This window comes from Hemitrygon akajei, chromosome 31 (genome assembly GCF_048418815.1).
Source record: "Hemitrygon akajei chromosome 31, sHemAka1.3, whole genome shotgun sequence".
Lineage (NCBI taxonomy): Eukaryota > Metazoa > Chordata > Chondrichthyes > Myliobatiformes > Dasyatidae > Hemitrygon > Hemitrygon akajei.
In genome coordinates, this window is record NC_133154.1 from 11,863,297 (window position 1) to 11,869,531 (window position 6,235).

The 6,235-nt window shown below is 45.0% G+C and overlaps 1 protein-coding gene across 3 annotated transcripts in view; it reads left to right on the forward strand.

Annotated features, from left to right (window-relative positions):
- LOC140719461 (retinal cone rhodopsin-sensitive cGMP 3',5'-cyclic phosphodiesterase subunit gamma) overlaps nucleotides 1-6,235 on the forward strand; it is a 16,971-nt gene continuing 10,736 nt past the window's right edge. Inside the window, exons 1-2 of one of the 3 annotated variants that reach the window (XM_073034159.1) lie at nucleotides 1-162; nucleotides 4,885-4,966. The gene's annotated coding sequence lies outside the window, so the exon portion shown is untranslated. The remainder of the gene's footprint in view (nucleotides 163-4,884; nucleotides 4,967-6,235) is intronic. The other 2 variants (XM_073034158.1, XM_073034160.1) reach the window with 2 other exon arrangements.

Below are 6,235 nucleotides of genomic sequence, written 5' to 3' on the forward strand. Positions count from 1 at the left end.
CCAGGTGAAGAGCTGGCACTGTCAACCGGAGCAGTGTCACCGTTAGATAAACAGGATTAGGAGAGAGGGTATTAAAAGGAGAGGCCACAGATTAGTCAGACATTCTCTGAGCTCTGCACAGAGCTGACACTTTGGGACCTTCAGCCTCCACATCACTTTATGGTAAGTAATTCACTTGTTCATTTATTGATCTCTCTCAAGCAGACAGATTGGGGACCCGGGGAATGTCTAAACTGCATGGGCTGGACGTGCCAAATTATGGAAATTTATCACAGAAGGTGGTGTATCTGACAATGCAATGTTCCTTCGGCATTGCCCGTCCACAGGGCATTGGTTTTGTACTGTTTCAGCAGCCGTGCAACACACCTGCAGTACTCCAATACTGCAACGTTCTGCAGTACTGTCTACAACGCTCTACGGCACTATCTGTCCAACACTGCAGCCCTCTGCACGACAGCACTGAACCATTATCAGGTTTATTGTCACTGACGTAGATTGTGAAATGTGTTGCTTTGTGGCAGGACAGTGCAGGACATTAAAAGTTTACCGCAAGAAATATAAAAAAGAAGCAAATTATCCAATCAGATATCTGATAGAGGAGGGGAAGAAGCTGTTCCTAAAACGTTGAGTGTGGGTCTTCAGGCCCCTGCACCTCCTCCCTGGTGGTAGTAGTGAGAAGACAACATGTCCTGGGTGGTGAGGGTCCTTAAAGATGGATAATTCCTTCTGGAGGCATTGCTCTGACAAAACTCCTTAACAATCCCCTATGATAGTGCAGCAACTGCTAAGTCTTCTTCTCCAGCAGCCCCTCAGGATTGGGGATGACCTGTTTCCGTGCTAATTCTCCGGGTCTTGAGATGACTGGAGGTGGGAACCATACGAGGCTGGAGAGGGTGTACAGATCAGGAGTCCGCTCCCTCCCACCTCTGCTTACCAAGCTCTCTACGTGTGTCCGATCACGGACTCAAAACTGCCATCCTGAGTTTTTGGAAACAGAACACAGAGTTCTTCGATATGAAAGTTAACTCCGTTTCTCCAATCACGGAACAGTGGCCAGGCCTGCGCATGTCACTAGCATTTACCAGACTTGTTTTAGATTTCCAGCATTCGGAGAAAATTCACAAGGATGTTGCCGGACCTGGAGGATCTGAGTTAAAAGGAGAGATTGAATAGGTTAGGAATGTATTCTTTTGAATGTAGAAGATTGAGAGGAGATCTGATAGAGTTATACAAAATTATGAAGGGTACAGATAGGGTAAATGCAAGTTTCCTTGCACGTCAGGGGAAATTGAAAACAAAAAGCAATGTCATATCGTGAGGGATTATCACCATTCTAAATGGGATAAACCCATCAGAGATCAAAATGGAAAATCTTGGGATCATTTGGCAGATGAGGCATTTTCTGCAGAGAAACTGATTTAATGTTTCAAGTCAAGCCCAGTTAGGGCTGGCCTTGGTGTTATTGTCCATTCACTGTGGATACGTACCTCCACCATTGAACTTTAGTTAGTTAAGATATGAACTAGCTGTGACTAAATAACAGAACAGATTCAATAATCGGAACCGCTTGCAGCAGCCCTTGGTTTAATGGTTTAATGATGGAAGACCTAGTCAAGAATTAAGAGTCAGGAGAGCACTGGGGTTCACTAAGACTTAAAATGCTTACAGCCAGTGCTGTAAATTTAACAGCAATGTCATGGGTCTCACTGTGTTACAGTAACACTGAGGTTAATGTTCATTTGGTCTCTGTGTGCCACGATGTAACTGAGCCCCAGACTCTAAACTTTGAGTAAATTACAAACGGATTCTTCACTATTTGGATTTTCTCTCGGGATCACAAGGTATTACAACATAACAGAACTCCCTTCGGCCCATCATGAACATTCCGACCATCAAATGCCCAATTATACCACTCCTAGTTAGAGACATAGAGAAGTACAGCGTAGAAACAGGCCCTTTGGCCCATCTAGTCCATGCCAAAACAATTTAAGCTGCCTACTCCCATCGACCCGCAACAGGACCATAGCCCTCCATACCCCTACCATCCACGTACCTATCTGAACTTCTCTTAAACGTTGAAATCGAGCTGGCATGCACCCCTTATGCTGGCAGCTCATTCCACATTCTCATGACCCTCTGAGTGAAGAAGTTTCCCCTTAAACTTCTCATCTTTCACCTTTAGCCCATGACCTCTGGTTGTGGTCCCATCCAACCTCAGTGGAAAAAGCCTGCTTGCATTTACCCGATCTATACCTTTCATAGTTTTGTTAGCAGCACCTCGATCCATGGTCATCCATGTCTCAGTGATTCAGATGACCATCAAGATACTTTTTAAAAGTTGTGAAAGTACCACTACTTTCCCAGAGAATACATTCACCTCAGGGTGAAAAAACTTGCCTCAGATCTCTCCCTCTCCATCTCCCTCTCCCTCTCCCTCTCTCTCTCCCTCTCTCTCTCTCTCCCTCCCTCTCTCTCCCTCTCCCTCTCCCTCTCCCTCTCTCTCTCCCTCTCCCTCTCCCTCTCTCTCTCTCCCTCTCCCTCTCCCTCCCTCTCTCTCTCCCTCCCTCTCTCTCCCTCCCTCTCCCTCCCTCTCTCTCTCCCTCCCTCTCTCTCCCTCTCCCTCTCCCTCCCTCTCCCTCTCCCTCTCCCTCTCTCTCCCTCTCCCTCTCCCTCTCCCTCTCTCTCCCTCTCCCTCTCCCTCTCCCTCTCCCTCTCCCTCTCTCTCCCTCTCCCTCTCCCTCCCTCTCCCTCTCCCTCTCTCCCTCTCCCTCTCCCTCTCTCTCTCCCTCTCCCTCTCTCTCTCCCCTCTCCCTCTCTCTCCCTCTCTCTCTCCCCCTCTCTCTCTCTCCCTCTCCCTCTCCCTCTCCCTCTCTCTCCCCCCTCCTCAAAACTGTTCTTTCTGACAACATCATTACAGAGAATAGTGTCTCACTATCCACCCTATCTACTGATGCCCCTCATAACTTTGTATGCCTCCATCAGATCCTCTTCAGATTATGTCTATGATCCCACTTCACACAGAACAGCAGAATCAGCATCAAAATTTATTGTCACTGACATATGTCATGACATTTGTCAATTTGCCGCAGCAGTACAGTCCAATATATTAAAAAATGACAATAAGAAACACAAAAGATAAATTGATAAGTATGGCAAGAAAAGAGCAAAATAGTGAGGTAGCGTTAAAAACATAGAAACATAGAAAACCTACAGCACAATACAGGCCCTTCGGCCCACAAAGCTGTGCTGAACATGCCCTTACCTTAGAAATTACCTAGGCTTTACCCATAGCCCTCTATTTTCCTAAGCTCCATGTACCTATCTAGGAGTGTCTTAAAAGACCCTGTCATATCCGCCTCCACCACCATCACAAGCAGCCCATTCCACGCACTCACCACTCTCTACGTAAAAAACTTACCCCTGACATCTCTGTACCTACTTCCAAGGACTTTAAAACTGTGTCTTCTTGTGCTAGCCATTTCAACCCTGGGAAAAAGCCTCTGGCTATCCACACAATCAATGCATCTCATCATCTTATACACCTCTATCAGGCCACCTCTCATTCTCCTTTCCTCCAAGGAGAAAAGGCCAAGTTCACTCAACCTATTCTCATAAGGTATCTTCCCCCAATCCAGGCAACATCCTTGTAAATCTCTTCTGCACCCTTTCTATGGTTTCCACATCCTTCCTGTAGTGAGGTGAGCACAGTACTCCAAGTGGGGTCTGACCAGGATCCTATACAGCTCCAACATCACTTCTCGGCTCCTAAACTCAATCCCACGATTGATGAAGGCCAATGCACTGTATGCCTTCTTAACCATGGAGTCAATCTACGTAGCAGCTTTGAGTGTCCTATGGAGTTGGACCCCAAGATCCCTCTGATCCTTCACACTGCCATTAATACTATATTCTGCCATCATATTTGACCTACCAAAATGAACCACCTCACACTTATCTGGGTTGAACTCCATCTGCCACTTCTCAGCCCAGTTTAGTATCCTATCAATGTCCCACTGTAACCTCTAACAGCCCTCCACACTATCCACAACACCCCCAACCTTTGTGTCATCAGCAAATGGTTCATGGGTTCATGGACCATTCATAGTGGAGGGGAAGAAGCTGTTCCAGAAACATTGTCTTTGTGTCTTCATGCTCCTGTACCTCCTCTCTGATGGTAGAGGCCATGACCTGTGTGTTTTTTAATGATGGATGCCACTTTTCTGAGGCATTGCCTTTAGAAGATGTCATTGATGGTGGAGGCTAGTGCCCATGATAGAGTTGGCTGAGTGATGCATCCAGTCAAAATGCTCTCCATGTGTATTTGTAGAAGTTTTCTGGAACATGGGTTCCCAACATTTTAATGTCATGGACCAATACCATTAAGCGAGGGGTCATTGGACCCCAGATTGGTAACCACTGCTATGAGTAATTGGTGACATACTAAATTTGCCTGGTTATTTTAGTTGTCAGTGTCTCTCTGGACTCACAGTTATTTCCATGCTTGGTAGGCAAATTCTGTTGGAGGAATATTGGAGCAGGTGAAACTGGGATGTTCAAAAAAGATGGCAATTTTGATTCTGTGCAACACACACAAAATGCTGGAGGAACTCCGAAGGTCAGGCTGTATTTATGAAAAGGAATAAACAGACAATGCTTAGGGACAAGACCCTTCTTTGGGACTTGATGTCCTGATCAAAACATCGACTGTTTTTTCCAAATCCTGATGAAGGGTCTCGGCACAAAACATTGACTGTTTATTCCTCTCCATAGATGCTGCCTGACCTGCTGAGTTCCTGCAGCATTTAGTGCGTGTTCCTCTGGATTTCCAGCATCTGCAGAATCTCTTGTGTTTATATATTTTGACTCGGTTTTCTCTCTCCACAGATGCTGAGTGTTTCCAGTGCTCTCTGCTTTCATGTAAGTGGGATATAGCCTTCCGAGGAAGTACTCAAAGGTTCTTTACCACGTGAGTTAGCTAGATAAACAAGGATTACCTGAAATCAGAATCAACAGTGGACATGTACTGGATGGGCAGATCAGCAAGATGATTAGTCAAATCCATTAAGTGAAATTAAATCCTGAAATGCTATTAGCTAGTGGTTGAAATGGGACTGATCAGCACTGATTTAGTTCACATTCTAACGTGCAATTGCATCAGTCTCCAAATCGGGCATATCATTAAGTTATGGGACTTACCTTTTGTGGTATATACAAATGAGTTAAATGCAGGAGTTTGGGTTTGAGATGATACCAAGTGTGATGGGGAGGATGGTGTTGAGGAGGTTCAAAGGTTCATTTTAATATCAGAGAATGTATTCAGTATACAAACTGAAATTCTTACTCTTCACAGATATCCACAAAACAAGAGTTAGAGAGTCATAGAGTCACTGCAGCATAGACTAGACCACCCCATAGAATGAATGATAGAAACATTGAAGCCCCAGAAGCTCTCCCTTCCCACAAATAATTTGTAGGGTGCAAGAAGATGCCAAGAGATTGGTCAGGTAGGTGGAAAACTCTTGGAAGATCCACCTGGAGAGAGACCACATGGGGAATAGTCGGATGCAGAACAAGGTAGAGGAATTGAAGTGAACCACCATAGACGACAACAGAGGGGGCAGGAAGATGAGGCTGAAGATAAAGAAGATTTGGTATACAATAATAGGACAATAATGCTTGGATGGCACTAAATATTAGTTCACCCATAGTTAAAGTCCTAATTATTGCACCAGGGTTAGAATGCTATAGCATTAGAAGAGTGGGCTAAAGACTGCAAGGACATTGCCAGTGTAGAGAATTATAGTCATGGGGGGGACAGACTGCTATGGCTGGGGTCATTATATTATGAAACAAAGATGCTTGAGGAAAGTTTCAACTGATTTGTACAGAATTCTGCGGTCATATGCATTCAGTACCATGCAAAAGTCTTAGGCACATTTATATAGCTAAAGCGTCTAAGATTTCTGCACAATACTGTCATAATTTTATGTATTGCACTATATAGCTGTCGCAAATAAAATCAAATTTCATGACATATGTGAGTGATGATAAACCTGATTCTGATATGGGTCTCTATTGAGGACTGAGTGGGAAGGGGGCAGGGAGAAGGAAATCCTGGCTGAGCAAAGGGAGGGTGCAGGAAGCACCAGAGAGACATTCTGTAATGATCAATAAACTAGTTGTTTGGAATCAAATGGTATCTCAGGGCTGGTTGTGTCTGCCACCCCCCACTACC